The 20642-nt window shown below is 46.1% G+C and overlaps 1 protein-coding gene across 5 annotated transcripts in view; it reads left to right on the forward strand.

The window, feature by feature from the left end:
• Positions 1-20642, forward strand: part of LOC121449102 (ubiquitin carboxyl-terminal hydrolase 29-like) — a 207715-nt gene that overhangs the window by 159029 nt on the left and 28044 nt on the right. The window contains exons 3-4 of one of the 5 annotated variants that reach the window (XR_005974484.1): positions 1483-1586; positions 4882-5378. The exons of 3 other annotated variants lie outside the window; for them this stretch is intronic. The gene's annotated coding sequence lies outside the window, so the exon portion shown is untranslated. Of the gene's footprint in view, positions 1-1482; positions 1587-4881; positions 5379-20642 lie in introns of those variants that run through there. One more of the 5 variants, XR_005974483.1, reaches the window with a different exon arrangement.

Here is a 20642-nt window from a genome sequence, read left to right on the forward strand (position 1 = left end):
TATGTTGACTTCCCATTAGCATTTCATGTCCCCTTTTTTCTCCGTTTTCCCTCTGGTCTCCTTCCTCTTCCTTTACAGCAGAGCACTTGGGAGGTGGAAGGAGAATCAAGAGTTCAAGGTCAACCTCAGCTACGTAGTGAGTTCAAGATCAGCCCGAGCTATATGACACCTTGTCTCAAAATACAAAAACGGGGGCCCGAGGAGATAGCTGAGGGGTAAGGGTGCTTACTACCCAATAAGAGCCTGACTTCAGATTTCTAGAACCAACATTAAAAAAAAAAAAGACAGGTGTGGTCATGTGTGTATCTATGAAAGCAAAGATAGGGAGATCACCAGGGCTTGCTGGCTGTCAGCCGAGCTCTGGGTTTAGTGAGAGATCCTGCCAGAAAGGACACGATGGAGAGAACAGAGCAGGACCTCCCACATCCTTTGGCTTCCTTGTGTGTGCACACGAATGGACTCAAACACACACACACACACACACACACCTACACACAGTTGATTTAGATCATTTTTATTCTTAATTTATAATGTAATTATGTCATTTCTCATCTTCCCCTTTCTCTCTCCAACCTCTCCCATGTAGGCCCCCCCCTTTTTCCCTCAAATTCATGGCCACGTTTTTTTTTTAATTGCTGTTACATGTATGTGTATATGTATTCCCAGATACATAAATACAACCTGTTTGGTCGATGTGATGTTACCTATAAGTATATTGTCTCACTAGGGCGCCCTCCCTTGGGAAAGACCATCCTTCTCTCCGCATTCCCCAGCTGCCTGGAGCTCTTTGCCCGGGTTTGAGGCCCTACGGGTTTTGCGCCTTCCCTGTAAGCATAGCCATGACGTCATCAGTTTTCAGCTCTTGTGCAGGCAGCCATGTGGTGAGCCTTCTTGGGTGTGGCCACTCTGACGTTTGTAGGAGACACAAATCTCACAGCAAGCTTCCAGCTCCTCTGGAACAGGGTCTTTCTTTCCTCTTCTTCCACTCTGATCCTTGATCTTTAGTGGCAGAAACTGATACACACAATTTTAAAAAGCAAATACTCTCCGTTCTACCTTCATGTGTGTGTGTGTGTGTGTGTGTGTGTGTGATACATATCTACTGGGTTCCACATACAAGATAAAATGTGTAATATTTGTGTTTGTGAGTCTGACTTAAGTTTTAAGTCATACGACAACCTCCAATTCAATCCATTTATTTTTCTTCCAAAAAGATTGATTGATTTTACACGTATGAATGTTTTGATTGCTTGCATGTCTATGTACCACATGCATGCTTAGTGCCAGAGGTCAGAAGAGAATGTTGGGACCCCTGGCACTGGAGTGACAGACAGTTGTGAGCCACTGTGCGGCTGCTGGAAGTCAAACCAAGGTCCTTTGCAAGAGCAACCGTGTTCTTAGCCACTGGAGCCATTTCTCTAGCCCCGACCATCCATTTTATTGCAAATAACATAATTTCCTTTTTCTCTACTTTTACGACAGAGGAGAGCTCCAGTTGGATCTTCCGCAGGTGGTGCCCTCTGGCCCAGGGCCTCTCTTGTCTTGCACTCTGGACATTCAGCACTGGAGAATACTTTGCTTTGTGAGTGAGTGTATGGGCTCTGTGGGTGGAAACTGTCAGTCCCTGCCTCTCCTTACCAGTAGTTTTTATTTTATTACATTTTTAGTGCGTGTGTATATGGGAGTGTGTGTGTGTGTTTATACCCACATGTATAAGTCAGGGGACAACTTGCAGGAGTTGGCTCTCCTTCTATCATATGAGTCCAAGGTACAGAACTCGTCTTGGAAACAAGCCCCTTTCCCCTGAGCCATCCTTTTAGCTCACAAGTTTTTCTTGTATGGCAACTAACCCTGTCTCCAGACATTGCCACATGTCTCCACTTCTCTTGGAGATCGAGTTTCAGCTGATCCTGGTTCCTGTGACTGTGTTTTGATTTTCCGTCTTCTGACTTCCCCCTTCCTCGGGAGGCCACACTGGCTTCCCATGAGCATTTGTGACCTCAAATCTGGAAATCAATGTAATTTAGAGTTTTAGATTTAACACATACAAAATAGTAAGATAGTATATCAAAGTCCAATTGTTAAGGCTGGAGAGTCGACTCGATGCTTTAAAACACTGGCTACTTTTTCCGGAGGACTCAAGTTCAGTTTCCAGTATCCACATGGTGGCTCACAACCATTTGCAGCTCCAGTTCCAGGGGACCCGGTGCCCTCTTCTAACTTCTGCAGGCACCAGATACACACATGGTGCACAGACATACATACAGGCAAGACACTTGGGTATACATTCCATTTCTTCACTCACACATCAAGTCACAGGGCAGATTCCGAGCACCACATAAACTAGGCATGGTGGTGAGGGCCTGTAAGCGACTGGGCTGTAGATACGGATAATCCTCGGCTACTCAGGGAGTTTCAGAACACGCTGGAAGACAAGAGGCTTTGTTGTCTTAGAGAGAGAGAGAGAGAGAGAGAGAGAGAGAGAGAGAGAGAGAGAGAGAAGAGAAGAGAAGAGAAGAGAAGAGAAGAGAAGAGAAGTCTTATTTCGAAGTCTAAGGGCAGGAGGAGAGGCCTGGAGAGATGGCTCGATGGGCAGAGAATTTATTGCTCTTTTACAGGATCCCAGTTCCCAGTACCCACAATCAGGATGCTCACAACTGCCTTAACTTCAATCCAGAGAATCTGACTCCTTTGGCTTCCACAGGCACTGCACTCATGTGTACACACACACACACACACACACACACACACTTAAAACAGAAAAATATTTAAAGTAATAAGGAAAAGAGAGCGGGCCAACAAAACAACTCAGCATGCACTTGCATGCAGCACTAACAACCCAGCTGAATTCTCAGCACCTGTGCGAAAAAGGCTAAACGTGGTATCTCGCTTGTGTAATCCCAGAATGCCCACATCAGAATGGAAGACAGAGATGGGGGGAACAGCCGAAGGGGCTGTCTACAGCGCCGTGCAGCCGCGCAAATGACAGAGAGATCCTGTCTTTATCCAGTAGAAGCAGAATCCTGACTCCTGAAAGTTGGCCTCTGACCTCCCCTCATGCGGTGTAGGGATCCGCTTGCTCATTCTCACCAAGCAAAAAGAATAAATCTTACAAGAAAGGAAGGGAGAAAGAAAAAGCAGATCAGATGTTTGCTTGATCTCAAACACACCCGCAGCTTCAAAGGCTCGTCCTTCTAAGGCGTGCATCTCTCTGGCCCTGCTATCTGTAGCTACCACCCCCTCGAAGCAATCCTCACAGGCATCCCCCCCCCCACCCTGCATGTGGCTCTTCTATTGTAAAGTACCCATCTTTGAACTTCGAAAACAACAAACATTTAAGGATTTATGTTCATCCATGTCTTTGGGGCATGCACCCTCAGAAGGAATCTTTCACCCCAAATCCCTGAGATAAGAATTCTTTATTCTATCTGCAGCCTGCATGGAATGTGCGCCTCACATCCTGTTTCCTTGAGTATCCGAGTTCTTAGTTGGAGCCGCATATTGATAAACCATTCACATTCCAGACAAGACCACTAACTAACCTCAGTCTGCAGGAATGAAAGTGTGGGGGAGGGGGGAGGGGAAGAGAAAACACCCTTTGTCCCATTCCTCTTTCACTAGCTACAGGACGGTGCTTTCCGACCTCAAACAGCTCCCAGGCAGGGCACAGAAGCCCCTGGCAGGGAACGACAGCCCTGAGTTCCATAACAAAATGGCAGCGTAGGTGACTTGAACAACAGAAACTGATTTTCCCCCCACTATTTCGGAGACTGAGAGTCAACGCTAGAGGTGCCTGCAGATACTGGCTCCTGGTGAGGGATTTCTTCCAGGCTTGTGGTTGTTCTCACATGGTGGAAGGAGAAGGGAGGAAGAAAGGGGAAGAAGGAGGGAAGAAAGGGAATCCAGAAAAATCAATAACGGATCTAGGGGAGAGGAGCTGGAGCGGTGGCTTGGTGGGTAGGTAAGAGCACTCGCTGCTCTTGCAGAGGACCTGGGCTCAGTTCCCAGCATCCTCATCAGGGGATCGGAAAACCTCTTCTGCACTCTAAGGGTACTGCACACACATGCACATTCTGACACACACATACATACACACACATACAATTAAAAGTAAAATAAATCTCTTTTTTAAAAAAGTATTGACCAGGGCTGGAGAGATCACTCAGAGGTTAAGAGCACTGCCTGTTCTTACAGAGGTCCTGAGTTCAGTTCCCAGCAACCATATGGTGGCTCACAACCATCTATAATGAGACCTGATGCCTTCTTCTGCCATGCAGATAGAATACTGTGTAGATGGAGCATTGTATACTTAATAAATAAGTAAATCTTTTTTTTCAAGTATTGAACCGGTATCTTTTCCTGCTCTTCCAAAGAAAGTCCCAGTGCCCGCCCCCCCCATGATCCCCCTCTGTGATTCCCCCTGTGACCCCCCCCGTGGTCCCCCCCTGTGATCCCCCCTGTGACCCCCCCGTGGTCCCCCCCTGTGATCCTCCCCTGTGACCCCCCCCCCGTGGTCCCCCCCTGTGATCCTCCCCTGTGACCCCCCTGTGATCCCCCCGTGGTCCCCCCCTGTGATCCTCCCCTGTGACACCCCCCCCGTTCTCTCCTTAAACTTTAGTCTGCCCCCTATAAAGAGCTCTCTCCAGAGAGATCACTCTGGAGTCCAACCCTCCATATACAAACTTTGAGGAAGAGGACAAGACACATTAGCAATCTCTGACAGCGTGGAGCCTTCCTAAGGCTGATCAAGCCTTCTGCCACAGGAGAGCAAGGGCCCATAGAATACAGCCATCCTTCAGATACAGGGCCAGCTACAACCCTAGCGTCTGCCTCCCTAACTCGCACACACTCACACCCCCTCTCTCACTCTGAAATCCACAGCTCTCTGTCCCATGACGGCACACAGCCTGCAGAAGACCCAGGGAGAAGGCATCGTCCCTACCCATATCTGAACAGAGGAAGGGAGACCCCAACAGCTGGGTGACTCGCTTGCCAACGTGGGAGCAAAAGACTTACTGAAGAATGGCCCACTCTTGCTGACAGAGTGATTGGTGATTAAGGCCATCTGGGAGGAGCTGCTGAGAGAACTGTTCTTATAAGCCGCAGGAATCTCTATTTAAATATATAGCCACATGTGGGTGCTTGTGTTTGTATATGTACTTACGTGTGTGATTGTATATATGTATATGCGTTTGTGCTTGTCGATGTATGTGTATGCGTATAGGTGAGTATATGTACACGTGTGCCTTCATGGATGTATATGTGTGTATATATGTGTGTGCTCTTATGCATATGTATGTGTATATGTATGCGTATGTATATGCATACATGTATGTATATGTGCATATGTGTGACTTTGCATACGTATTTGTGTGTGTGTACATATGTATATGTGTATGTATATATGTGTATATGCGCCTGTATATGCACGAACGAGTTTATGCATATATGTATGTGCATGTACGTATATACATGTGGACATATGAGTGTAAATCTGGGTTTACACGTGTGTTTATATATGTATCTGTATACATATATGTATCTGTACATGTGTTTATATGTGTTTGGATGTATGTGTATATATGTGTATATGTGTATGTATATGTATATGCTTATGTGTGTGTGTATGTGTATGCTTGTGCATTTGTGCATGCGTATATATATGTGTGTGTGTGTGTGTATTTATATGTGCTGTGTGACACTATGCTTGGGGAGATGTGACAGATGCCTCCTCCACCCAGATAGGGAGCTAAGGGTAGCCCAAAGTAGGGATACCAGCAAAGTCCCATTTGGTAAATCCGTGAGTTATAGTGGGGCTACTCACAGGAGTATGAGGGAGGAGTTAGTTACAGGAGCAGGAATGACCCGGCCACAGCTGCATCATCAGACCCCACCCCAGGATGAGGACCACTCATCCAAGCTGGGAGCCTGGAGTGCGCTACACAGCCTTCAGGCAGCTCAGCTGCTTAGCCGGTGTCTTTTCTGGGTAGCTCTGCTAGTCTCTTCTTCTTCCAGGCAACTCAGCTGGCCTGAGAGTGTCTCTCAGCAGTCCTCACTGCTCAAACCTGCTTGGGGAAGGGAGGGGCCTCGTGAATCTCGTCATTTTCAGTGACTTCTTGCTGCCTTTTAGTTGCTTACTTCCTGGGCTGAACAAGCTCCCCGCAGGGTAGTGCTTTCCTTCCCCGTAGAATATTCTGTGTCTTGCGGTGATTCCCTCCAACATGAAAGATTTTAACCTTGGAGGAAACTCCTACACAATACTGTGTGTGTATATTTGTGTGTGTGTGTGGTGTGTGTGGTGTGTAAGAGAAAGCAGAAAGGAAACTCTCTGAGGGAAAACAGTCCTGGCGGAAGAGGGCCGAGGCAGGCAGAGAGTGGCTAAGCCAAGTGTAACTACATGTGTTAAAATGCTGTAATGAAATCCATTATTTTGTGCAGTAACTTAAAAATAACAATAAAAAAGAAGGCCCCACCCAGGAGCCATTCTTGATACCAGAATCTGGTGGACCTTGGATTTTGTGTTTATTTATTTTTTTGCTGTGTCTTGGTAAAACACCTTCTAATGGTAGCCGAAGCCCCAGGGTTTTCTCCACAGAACATCAGCTGGACTCCTTCTCTGACTTGAGAGAAACCTGTGCCTATGCCCTAAGCCCACCATGGTGGGTGGGATCATTTGCTGTGGGGAAAGCTGACAGGCAGCCGGACTGTTTCAGGCAATCCTCTTTCCCACCCCAGTCTCCCGGCCCCTCCTTCGGGTCAAAGCAACTTCTCAGAATTGCTCCAGGAAGGTGGGAGCTGCTGCTTTCACGGGTGACCAACCTCACCCATGACCATGATGATCGATCAACGGCATTCCTGTCACCAACAGGTCTGCAGCTGCTGCTGAGCAGGGCGATCATCTCTGTCCCCTGTTGCTGGCCTGCCAGCAGAGGCCCCAGGCCAGTCAAAGGCAGTTTGACATAGCACAGCGGCCAGCGCAGCTGTTGAGGGGGGATTAGCTGCAGGGAAAACTGACCCAGTGACAAATGGCTTAGGTATGTCCGCCCCTGGGAAACGTGATCTTCAAGGTTTGCACTATAGAACTTGTTTGTCTCAAAAGATGAGGAACACGTTTGTTGTCTGGGTCTCCAGAGAAATCACAATGCTGACAGCTCTTTGGATATACCCAAAGAGACAGAGTACAAAAAAACCAATTACACGTAGGCTGCGCTCATAATCAACAAATGCTGTTTTGGGAATTGCCGTGTGAAGCATGCCTCTCGGCAGGCTGCTCCGAATGTACGTCTGGTGACTTCGAAGATGTCACAGTCATCACCCACAATTACTATGTAATAAAAACACTTCCCCAAAGAAAGATATCCGTGAGCACGGCTCCTCATGGGAGGAAGCCTGCAGCCGCAGGAGCCCAAGATGTAATCACAAGTTTATCAATATTTCATTTTCTTTGCACGAGGCTGATAAGCATTCGTAGCCCTGGGTGTGATGGGAATTTATCGAGATTTACATCTTTCAACTTTCCTTCTAGAAGACAGTGAGGTTTTGTAATAAGGGACTAAGGGCCAGCAAGATGGCTCTGAGATAAAACATGCTTGCCGTCGTGCATGCGAGCCTCTGATCTGAGTTTGATCCCCAGGTTCCATGGTAGAAGGAGAGAACTGACTCACCAAAATTGTTAGCAGGGGCTATACTTTTCAACAGAACTGATGGTTCTCCCGACAACTGGTTGCTGCCAGTAGCTCTTCAGCCAGGGGTGGGACTCAATGCCCACACCCATTCTCCAAGAATATCTGATCTGAGTATGCACAAAATGGACCTGATGGTTTTAAAAAAGCAAAGGACACATAGTTGGGTGGGTGGAGAAGAAGAACTGGATCTGGGAGGAGTCGGGGGAGAAAGCCATATTATCAAAACATGCTATACAAAATCCAACAAACTAGTAAACATATATATTAAGACAAAACAAAATTGTTCTCTGATCTCTTCATACATGCCATGGAACATGTTCACTCACCCACAGACAGACACACACACACAGAGACTATACATAAACACACAAAAATAAAAATAGGGCTAACCAAATGATTCAGCAGTAGCGGCTCCTGACAGCAAGCCTGATGACCTGAATTATAGCTCAAGGACCTGTATAGTGAGTAGAAAGAGAGAATTAACTCCAAAAATTAATCAAAATTAATCCTCTGATCACTATACGTTCAGTAGGACACACACGCACCACACACAGACGCACAGATAAGTAAGTATGATTTTTTTAAAAAAATCTTTAAAGGGAGCTGGAGAGGTGACTCTGTAGCTAAGAGCATTGGTTGTTCTTCCAGAGGACTTCAGGTCCAGTTTCTAGCACCCACAACTTCCTGTAGCTAAAGTCCAGGGGACCTGACACCCTCCTCCAACCTCTGTGGACACCAGGCATACACAGGGTGCCCAGACACACGTGCAGGCAAAACCCCCAGACACATAAAATGAAACTAGTTAAATTAACTTTAAAAAAAAATCAGGAGAATAAGGTGGTTGTGCTCACAGTTTAGAAACATGGCTTTGTTCTCCATCTGTGAGGTGGAGGACATTGCCACCAAAGTTTGAGGACACACCAGAGTATAGAAGATAGCCAAATGTACCTCCCTGTAAACCGTGATTAACCCTGCGTCTCAACCTATTATTAACTAAACCAACTAAACCATCACACTTCTTTCATTGCTTCTGTTTCTCTCTCTCTCTCTCTCTCTCTCTCTCTCTCTCTCTCTCTTTCTCTCTCTCCCCCCGCCCGTGTGTGTGTGTGTATGTGTATGTGTGTGTGTATGTATGTGTCCACTTAACTAGACTGGCCAGCCAGCAAGCCTCAAGGACAGGAGCTGATTTCATCCAGAAATGTTACAGTATCCATCCCTTAAAGATAAAGCTCTTATATAGAGCTGGTGTTTGAACCAAGGCAGTTCACATTCAGAAAGTAATCACTACTGCCAAGGTCTATTATAGCTTGTATCAACAAAGACGGAGACTACAGCAACACACTGAGTGTCTGTCTACTGCTCATGCGTTACACAGACTCCAGTCTAGTTCTGGGAACATTCACAGCCAGGAGCTTCATTGAACACTCAGAATCAAAGAAGCAGAGGGCTGCGGGATGCTGGGGGTGGGGTCGTAGCTCACTCAGTAGGTAAAGGGCCCACTGTAAAAGTATAAGAACCTGATTCGGGTTCCTGGAGCGCACATAAAAGTGTGGCGTGGTGGCTAGTACTGAGAGGACAGAGACAGTATCACTGGCCTGATGCTCAGTGACCAACCAGCCTAGCCAAATCTGCCTCAGGGTCAGTGAGAGACAACACCTCCGAATTAAGAGTGGTACAAAGAAGGAAGAGAGGGAAGGGAGGAAGGGAGGGAGGAAGGGAGGAAAGGAGGAAAGAAAGAAAGAAAGAAAGAAAGAAAGAAAACTTCAAATTTAAAAATATTTTTTTGATGATGGCTGAACAGTAAGGACATTTGAGTCAATCCCCCAGAACCCACATGGTAGGAGAGAATCAGTTCCTACAAGCTGTCCCCTGATCGCCGCATAGTGAGCATACACCCTCCCCATACACATGCTCAATAAATAAACGTAAAACACGAAGGGCCCCATCTGAGAAGCGATTGATGAATGATGACTGGGAGGGAGAGGGAGTTTGCTCCAGAGATGGCCTCTGAGAGGCTGTGCATACTCCCTCCCGTGGGTCCTACGCCCACGACACTCTCACAGAGAGCACCAAATGCACTCAGTGTGTTCAGGTGGGACAAAAGAACGTATGAAATCAGGAGGGGAAGACAGGGGTGAGACACTCTTAGTCTCCAACACTGCACAAACCAGGATTGGTTAGGGCACATCTATGATCTCAGCACTTGGCTTCAGAGTGAGTCCCTGGCCAGTCACAAACTCAGGTCTTTCGCATGCAAAGCAAATACTTTACTAATGGGGCCATCTCTCCAGCCTCCAAAGGACAAATTTTTAAAATCTGTGTCTCGGTTTCCCAATCTGAAAAAAAAGGCATATTTAGCGGTGTTTCTAGATCCATGCTGTGGGGGAACCACTGGCGTGGATGCTGGGAACTGTACTTGCATTCTCGGGAAGAGCAGCAAGCTCCCTCCACCACGGAGCCTCCGTGCAGCTCTCGTACTTGGCATATGACAATGGATTTCATGTAGTAGCTCTTGCCTGTAATTTCTGCACCCAGGAGGCTGAAGCAAGAAAGATCATTATGGGTTCAAGGGCATTTTGGATTAGATAACTCAGGTCACTGGGCTGCAAGGTGAGATCTTATTTCAAGAAAGAACTGACTAAATGGAGGTTTCAACACATTTCCATACACCTGTCTGTGTGTGCTGCTCATGTGCCTCCATCCCAGCCACAGTCCGGTCCTCCTCACCTCTTTTCTCTGGCACCTTTCCTGTCTGCTCTCTTGCCATAAGAATGGTGAGATTTAGTTCCGTGTCTGAGAGAGAACATATAATATTTATCTTTCTGAGTCGGGCTTATTTATTTAACATGATGAGCTCCATTTATTTTCCTGCAAATGATATCATTTTATTCTGCTTTCTGGCTAAATAATACTTCCCTGCGGGGGACCGGGTCCAGGCACACGAGGCTGTATATCACACTTTCTTTATCCATTCATCTGTTAATGGGCATCTAAATGAGTTTTATAATTTGACTATTGTAAATCACATTGCAATAAGGACGAATGACCAGCCCTCCCATTTTGCCTTAATCACATCTATCACGGCTCTATCTAGATCTGGCAAAATGGCTCAGCAGACAAAGGCACTTGTTGCCAAGTCTGATGACCCAGGACCCACATCGTAGAAGGAGAGAACTAACTCCTTCTGTAAGTGGTCTTCTGACCTCCACATTGACACTGTCATGCGTGAAACAATGTACAGAGCACACACACAAATACAGGAGGTATGTTTGCTTGTTTGTTTTAAAGACCCTGTCGCTAGGGTTGGGGACACGGTTCAGGAGAAGAGCTTATCTGGAATCCACCAGTGAGAGAAGCCTTAGGCACAGTCTCCTGCATTGCAAAAGGAAATGGACACTGTTAATAGCAGGGCTGGGCAGTGACAGAGGTCGTGCTTGTAATTCCAGCATTCAGAAGACTGGAGCAAGAGAATTGCTGTGAGAATTGCAAGGCCACTCTGAGCTACAGACCTTGCCTTGAGAATAAATATGGACCAGTAAGATAGATAGGCACGTACCTACCCCCAAGTCTGCCCACCAGAGTTCAATCCCTGGGACCCACATTGTGGTGAAAGAAAAGCGACTCCCTCATGTTGTCCCCTGGCTTTCACGTGTGCCCCGTGGCACATACAGGCCCTGACAATTTTATGTACAGAAATAAATAAATGGGTTTGGGGGGGCTGTGGTAGTGGGTGCTTTAAACCCAGCACTAGGGTGGCAGAGACTGATGGATCTCTGTGAGTTCGAGGCCAGTCTGGTCTACAGAATGAGTTCTAGGACAGGTTCCAAAGCTACAGAGAAACCCTTTCTTGAAAAACCAAAAAAAGAGGGGGGGGGGGGGTCATTTTTAATAAATAAATATCTCCATTTCAAATGCATCTGGAGGCACTGAGGTCTTCGATGTATAAAATCATGAGACACTCAACTGAGCTTTAACAACCCCAGAGTCATGGTGGGGGAAGCTGGGAAGCTGGGAACGGGAGTTTGCAGTTTGACGAAGGCAGGATTTGGAGACACACCCAAGGCCTTAGTCAGCAGCATGGATTTTGACCCAGGTGAGGAAGGATTTGTGCTGCCTCAGTGTTGACAACCTCAGTTGTCAACAGCCAGTGGCTCTGACTGCCACTGCCACTGTGAGCAGGGGAAGCCCATGGAGGTGGTAAGCCTGGAAAAAGAGGAAACAGCCGGAATCAGGATCCCGTGGACGTGGGCAGAGGGGCAAGAGCTTTGCTTTCAAGTCTGCAAGCGTGGGAACATATACTGCTGTCTCCCCCAAGAAGATAAGACACAACACACTAGAGATTAGACCCCTAACTGTCCCCCTCTCCTCTCCCACGGGAAAAAAGACAGACTCTTCAGCCGCAAAGTTCTTTGCTTCTCTGTCGCTGCCAATCAACTTCTTCCCGTTTGTGCATTTAAGAATGATCACGGGTGCCCTCTACTGGCCTTTTGCTGAGCCCATAGGAAGCCACCTCCCACTGAGACAGCACAAATCCTTCCTTTTTTCTCCCCCTTCCATACAGGTTATCCATATTGAGGGCCTACTATGTGCCACGTATTGTTGAGATGAATCAGATAGCTTCCATATGCACACAGAAATTCGCTTATACTGAACAAGTGAAAGGGGCTGTGTACAAATAAATTATAATAATAAAAACATGAGTCAAGACATTTTGAGTAATTTGAGGAAATTTAGATCAGGATACCACTGGGAAGAAACAGGCATAGAAGACTCTAGGAACGCAACACTTTTTTTCATTAAAAAGTATGTTTAGTGTGTGTGTGTGTGTGTGTGTGTGTGTGTGTGTGTATGAGGGGGGCATGTCATAGTATATACATCCGGAACTCAAGGAACAGCTCAACAGGAGTTGGTTCTCTGTCCTTCCACTTCCATGGGTTCTAGAGATCAAACTCTGGCTGTCAGTCTTGGTGGCAAGTGCCTTTATGTGCTGAGCCCTCTTGCTGGCCCCAGGAACATGTTCCTGAGGTGTAGCCCAGGATCTGCAACTTCCCCAGTGAGGACAGGTTAGAGACGCCATAGCCAGCCAGGCTGAAGCCATACACTAGACAGCTGTATTTAGGTGTCCCTCAAAGCCCCATAGACTTCGAGCCTCTTCTACATAACAGATGAGAAGTTCAGAGGAGCACAAGCCACTGGCCTATGGAGCCTCAAACCTTTGCAGAATCTCCACTGGGAATCCAGGCTGGCATTTTGAGCCTAAACACACGCCTGCACATATGCACACACAAACATGCCTGTGCACATACACGTCTAAGTCCTACAATACTTCAGCCTCTGCCCCTCTCTCGGTTCCTATTGCAGCTCCTTCCTCTTCTGTCTGCCTGTGGTTTCCATAGAAACAGAGATGGCCCGATGAGAGCTCTGAAGGAGACAGAGCCGAGACTCTGGCCTCAGACTTTTATATAATTAAAATGCATTGTCAGTCGAGACCTCTGCAAAAAACCAGGGAGAGGAAAATTCTGTGTGGGGTCTCTGCCATCCCGGCAGAAATCTCAGGCTGCCTCAGAAAAACAGCGACACAAATGCTATTTGTTCTTCTCTTTATTCATTTATGATTAAGCCAATTATCTGTCCCACACACTCAATGGCTAGGAGTGAATAACAGAAATAATGTCGCTCTTATTATCTGAGATAGGGTCTTGCTATATGCCCCAGGCTGGCCTCAAATGCATGGCAATTTTCCTACTCCAGCTTTCCACGTACTAGGATTACAGCAGTGTGTCACTGTGCATGATGTAAATGGCTATATAGAGTATGTGTGTGTGTACTAACTATATATATATATATAGTTATATTGTTAGTATATGTATTATTTAATGCATCACAGCAAGCTTATGGGAGTCAGATAACAGCTTGTGGAAGTCAGTTCTCTCCTACCATATGGGTTATGGGGACCAAACTCAGTTCAGCAGCCTTGGTGGCAAGCACCTTTACCTGCCAAGTCATTACGCCTGCCTAGTTATATTAATATATTAATTTTGTATTTACTCTCAGTTACTGGTATTGTCATAAGGACACAGTATAGATGAAGGAGCATCCCACAATGCTTTGGTAAAGACACTTGCTTCTTAGATGATGTGACCACACGACACTAGCCATGACAATCAGCAATAGTATAATAGCCCTGGGTTCAGTCATTAACACTGCATCAGTCATGAATGAACACACCTATGATCCCAGCACTAACCAAGCAGAAGCAGCAGGGAGATTCAACAGTTCACAGCCATCCTCAACTATATAGCAAGTTTGAAGCCAGCTTGAGCTACCTGAGACCCTGCCTAAAGAGAGAGAGAGATTGAGGATTGAGGCAAGATAGTCCCATTGATAAAGGCATTTACCAACAAGCCTGCTGACCTGAGTGAGATCCCAGGACCCCCAGGATGGAAGAAGAGAACCGACACCCGAAGCTGTACTCTGTCCTCTATGCCTGTGCATGTCATTTGCGAGCATGCGCACGCAAAAATAAGTGCAATTGTGGACCCGTTGGGTATTCCAAATTGTGTAATGTGCGTGTGTCTCACAGGGCTTCGTGGATGTTTGAACTGAAGAGATTGCTTTGTGTTTCCATGTGTCTGAGAACACTGGACCAAGGTCTTCACCCAGTCAGTTCTACGTCACGGGCGCTTTGTGGGAACTCTGGGTGTAGACTAGTGTTTCTCAACCTGTAGGCTGCGACCCCTCTGACAAACCTCTGTCACCAAAAATATTTATATCATGGTTCACATCAGTAGCAACATTACAGTTATGAAGTAGCAATGAAAACGACTTTATGTTTGGGGTCACCACAGCATGAGGAACTACATTAAAGGGTCGCAGCATTAGGAAGTTTGAGAACCACTGTGTAAACAAAGAAGCCCTCCTCCTGCTTGAATTCGGAATTCCAAATCTCAGCTTCCTGTACCTTTCCCAGCCATTCATCCCTCCTCAGTCCTCCTCGGTGTTCTGCCCTTTCCACAGACACCGTCTCTCTTTCCCAGTGCACTCTGCCTCTCAAGCCAGAGATGCCAATTATGCAAATTCAACAAGATTTGCACCAAAAACATTAAGAAGCCAGGTATAGTGAGTAGTAACTCACACCTCTAACCCCAGAACCTGGGAGGCAAAGGCAAGCAAATCTCTCTGAGCTCAAAGCCAGCCTTGTCTACGGTGTGAGCTCAAGGCCAGCTAGGACTACAAAGTGAGACCCTGCCTCAATCCAAACAAACAAACAAACAAACACACATCGCATCTAGACTGAAAAGACAGATGTTTCTGAGAGATCAGAATTTCCTAAGACAGTTTAATTACAACTCCATAGCTCATACATGTTACTAGGTACTAGAATTAATCTGGAGTTGACAAAAATATATACATGGGAATGACAAGATGACTAGGTCAAGGTAATCGCTTCCAAGCCTAAGAAACGGAGTTCATTTCCTGGGTCTCATATGGTGGAAGGAGAGAAGAAACTCCTTCGACTCCATGTGTGTACCAGGGCACGTGCGCACTCCCTCCCCCCAGTAGGCACCATATATACACACAAAATTAATAAATGTAATAGATGGGATAAAAATTGTGTGTGCAAACACTACCATTTTCTATAAGGGGCTTGCGGATGTGTGGGTTTAGTCATACTCAGGAGTCTTAGAACAGATCCTTCATGGATCCTGAGTCGTGACCGTATCTATAAAACACCTACTGTGTGCTGAGCATTGCAGTGGGTTAGGAATGCAGGGACACTAAGAGAAAATCCTCATCCTGGTGCTATGACCTTATTCTGCAGTGAGCAGAAAGTAATCAGACAGGCAGATGCACACACAGACAGAAAGAAAGACAAAGACAGGGAGACGGGGAGGGGGGTCTTCAGACAACAGGATAGTTTGTCTGGCAAATAGATAAATAAATAGATAAACAAGGCAGAATGTTAGGTGGAAGGCAAAGGCAGAATGGGCGGTTTGGCTTCTCTGGTTGGAGAGCAGCCTGGGAATCTGCATTTTCACCGTCATTCTTCTTGTCCCTCCATGAATGATAAACTTAGCTGTCAGCCTGACTGGATCTGGAGTCACCCGAGAGGTAAGACGCTGAGCACACATGCGGGAGATTTCCTTGATCAGGGCGGTTGAACTAGGAAGACCCATCACCTCCAGTGGCAGTCAGGTACGAGGATCCTGGGGAAGAGCTCTACTTTCTTGACTCATTGCCTTGCGGTCTTACTGCTGAGTTTGTCTACCATGTTGGCAAGCTTGTGTAGTCCCTCCCCCTCTTTTTTAGTCCATCTGCCCTGTTGTTGCATTCAACCCTACACTGATATCAGAACCCAGCTTTTTTTGCCTTTCCAATATGGACTGAAGACCAGTGGTTCTCTGGGAACTCTCCAGGCCCTCAGGACTAGATTAGGTCAGATGAAGTCACTGTAGACTACCAGGTTGTACTGTGTAGACTAATTCAATAAAGGCCCTCTTAATGCATCAGTTCCCTTCCTGTACTAATCCTAATTAATACCTCCCCCATTTCAGTACCTATACAGTCTAAAAAACATTATTTTACCAATTCTGGCCACACTATGACAGGTATGGAGTTAAGTGATTAGAAGTCGCACCTATTGTAATCCTTACCATACTATAATCCAGAAATAGATATTCTCCATTTTTGAAAAGGAAAACTGAGGTTGAGATAAAATAAAATCCCTGACCCATGATCTTGCATTTTCATCTAATATTTCCCCGCACCAAATATTCCTGTGAATTATTCATATGCCTGGTCGGGATTCTAACCCACAATATAGTCTGGAAAATTCTATCCCCTGTATCTCTCAACCTCATTCCTATCGGCCTTGGTTCCCATAGCAACAGGAAGAGCATGCCTCTATCACTAGCACCAGAGGATACCACTAAGGACCAAAGCGGAGTAATAGATGTCAGAACAACTAAGGTGGGGGCTGGGGGACATGGGTCCACTGCACCCCTACCTGGGAACCTGCTCTAAAATAGATATAGCTGTAATATAAATATAGATATGTATGAGATTTTAGATACACAGATACAGGTAGAAAGATGTGCTTATACATCTGTGTGAATATTTTCTATCATAATCCATGTAGACATAGATTTGCCATATATGAATATCTGACAGCGTTACATTCCCTAGAAAATAACATATTGGAATGAGACATAGCATGACAGGCCAGAGGTCCTTCAAATAAGCATTAGGGACTTTTTAATGAAGAGGAGGGAAACGATTGAGCATAGCAAGGATTCTGCTAGGAAGCTGAAAGTCTCTAAGGCTATGCTTTCCCCTCACATCTCCACTTCAGCTATTCTCTTGGACAATTTCAGAGCTCAGCCCTAACACCCTGCTGTGTCCCAGGACCCAAAGTTAGCAAATCAGGTGAAGTCCTGGGATAGTGGCAGGGAGAGGCATGTGTGTGAAGGACAGGAGAAAAGAGACTCCTAGTCCCAGTGTCACACTCCCCAGGTGAAGAGAGGGACACTTTCCTCTGTTCCTTGTTGACTTTCAAGATTCCGCCCTCTTCCCAGCCACAATACTTGGTCCTTCAAGTAGCTGTTAAAATATATATGTCTCCCAGCCTCAGCCCCATCCAGGCAGGGGTGCCACAGAACCATGATTCTGTCCCAACCCCAGTTTAGCTGATCCAGCATCCATTACTCCACTTTGGTCCTTAGAACATTCTCTGGGGTGTTAGCGATGCAGAGGACTCTTCCCATTGTGATGGGAACTGAAGCTGATAGGAATGAGGATGGAGAGATGTCTCTATGGATAAAGTGCACGTCATGCAAGTGTGAGGACCTGGGTTCAGATCCCCAGAATCCACATAAAACTGGGCACACTGGCTTGTCTCTATAACCCCAGTGCATCACTGCAAGACTGGACACAGAGACAGAAGAATCCCCAGGAGTTCATGGACCAGTTCTCCTAGTGCATGCATAGCAAACAAGCAAGCCTATTGCCAGCAATGCAGAAGACAAAAGCAAACACTCCAAGTCGCCATCTGACATGACACGCATGAGCAGATACACACAAGAAAAATACGCAGGTGTTTCTCAGTTGATGAGTTAACTTCCTTTTTTTTAAAAAAAAACAACTTTCTTTTCTTTCTAAGATGTATTTATTTTATTTTATGTGTGTAAGTGCTTGCCTGTATGTAGGTATGTGTATCCCATGGGCACAGTACCCACAGAGGCCAGAAGATGGCATTAGATACTCTGAAGTCAGAGTTAGAAGCAGTTGGAAGATGACCCGTGGGTGCTGGGAACCAAACCAAATCCTTTGCAAGAGCTACCAATGTACTTAGATATCTATCTAGGTAGATCTCTAGAGTTCGCTGAGCTAGCTCTTCGGGCCCACCTTTAAATTTGTTTTTATTTGCTATAGTATAACTGCTACACATTCTGCAGTAAGGGTGTTTAGAATGTTGATCTTCTTTCCTGACTGTTAATATGCACCATGATATTGTGACAGTGCCAGGCTGTGGCAGTGAGTTGAAGGTCCCAGTCAGTCATATAATTAAGAGAGTAAGTAACAATAGGGTGTACTATACACCATTGTGTGTATGTGTGTGTGTGTATGTGTGTGGTGTGTGTATGTGTTTGTGGTGTTTGTGGTGTGTGTGTGTGTTTGTGTGTTGAGGAAGGAGCTGTGCATGCTGGGAAGATGTTCTACCACTGAGATAACCAAGCCCAGACCACCAACACTTTTTTAAAGCTGTATTTTGTATCTTGATAAGCTAGGCTGTCTATAAAATACATATGTAAGGCATCCAACACCGTATTCTAAAATAGGTTTTGTGAGAGGAGAGTTTTTCCGAGCTGCAGGATGATCAAGTGTTCTGAGCATGCGGACTAGCATGAGACAGATTCAACAGGTCAGGTGCACTAATCCAGCTTCTCATGTGTGGAGGTGTGGTATATATGTGCATCTGTGCAGGTGCAGAGGCCAGAGGTGACAGGGTAGTGGGTGTCCGGTGTGTCACGTTCTGCTTTGTTCTTTTGGGACAGGGTGTCTTGCTAAACCTGGAGTTTGCTGGGTTTTGTCTAGGCTGTCTGACCAGCAAGTTCCTGCAGTCTTCCTGTTTTTGCTCCACAGCACTGGGGCAGCAGACAAGTGCAGCCACCTTCAACTTTTTACATGGGTCCTGGGGTCATTCTTATGCAGCAGGTACTCTTTTAGCCATTAGGTCATCTACGCATACAGCGTTCTGCCTGCATGTATGCCTATAGGCCAGAAGGGGGCACCAGATCTCATTACAGATGTTGTGAGTCACCATGGGGTTGCTGGGAATTAAACCTCTGGAAGAGCAACCAGTTCTCTTAACCTCTGAGACATCTCTCCAGCCCCTTTTTGTATTTTTTAAGGCAGAGTTTCTCTGTCTAGCTCTGGCTTTCCCGGAACTGGCTTGTTCTGTAGACCAGGCTATCCTCAAACTCAGAGATCTGCCTATCTCTGCCTCTGGAACACTGTAATTAAAGGCTTACACTACCCCTCTGTCTCTCTTACACAAGCTCTCTCTTTCTCTCTCTTTTAAACTTTATTTATTTATTTTATGTACATTGGTGCTTTGCCTGCATGCATGTCTATGTGAGGGTGTTAGATCCCCTGGGACTGGGGTTACAGACAGTTGTGAGCTGCCATAAGGGTTCTGGGAACTGAACCCAAGCCCTCTGGAAGAGCAGCCAGTGCTCTTAACCTCTGAAACAACTCTCCAGCCCCACTCTCCAGACTCTTAAATGCACATTTTTTATGTAAAATATTTGGGACACATGATGGGTTTATCAGGATGTCAATCCTTTATAAATTGAAAAGCATCTTTATAGCAATGGCCAATTATGTGTCGTTAATTATTCTAGATACTGAGCCTACTGGGTAACCAACACAGACAAGGCCAGAGACATGGCTCAAAGGGTAAAAACACATACTTTGGGCAGAGTTGGATCCCGGGAACCTATGGTGGAAGGTGAGGACCGACTCCCGAGAGTGTCTGCAGACTTCCGCACACATGCGTGCACATAAGCCATGGCCACATATGTCGTGCACATGCACACACAGGAATAACACGTAATTTTTTAAAACCACAAACAAGTCTTTATTGTTGTTCATAGAATGTTCACGATGATCCAGAGATGCACAAATCAATAAAAGACGAGAGAGAGAGAGAGAGAAAGAGAGAGAGATGAGAAATCGACTTTAGAAGCATGTGATGAAATGTAATCAGGACATAAATATACACTGTGAGTGTGAGTATCATTTTTGAATATTCAGGAGCTACACTTAAAACGATAGGAAGAGCTTTGGGGAGGTAGCTCAGCAGTTAAATCACTTGCCCTGAAAGCATGGGGACTAGAGTTTGGAGTTACTCCAGAACACGTGTAACTGCTGGGTGGGCACGGCAGCTCACTCGTCATTCCAGATCCCCAGAGCAAAGAGCTGGCAAGACTAGTCATATCTTCACACTCTGAGTTTGATTGAGAGAAGCTGCTTCGTTGAGTAAGGTGGCAGAGAGATGGAGGCTAACACCCAACATCAACCTTGGGTTTCCACACAAAGGCAGACAGACAAACACACACACACACACACACACACACACACACACACACACACACACGAAGAAATACGTGGTTGGGCGTGGTGGTGCATGCCTTTAATCTGAGCAACCAGGAGGCAGAGGCAGGAGGATCTCTGTGAGTTTGTGACCAACCTGGTCTACAAAGTGAGTTCCAGGACAGCCAGGGCTACCCAGAGAAACCCTGTCTTCAAAACTAAAACCAAACCAACCAAACAAATAAAAAATGGAGGAGATTTCAGTCAGCCTGAGTTAATGAGGGATCATGCAGCCCTGAAAGAAAACATAGGCATGCGGAATGTGCTTAGCCTGCCTCCAGCCCTGCATTCAACCCCAGCACA

Source organism: Microtus oregoni, unplaced genomic scaffold (genome assembly GCF_018167655.1).
Source record: "Microtus oregoni isolate MIOR12 unplaced genomic scaffold, Mior012 000006F_ref0000085, whole genome shotgun sequence".
Classification (NCBI taxonomy): Eukaryota; Metazoa; Chordata; class Mammalia; order Rodentia; family Cricetidae; genus Microtus; species Microtus oregoni.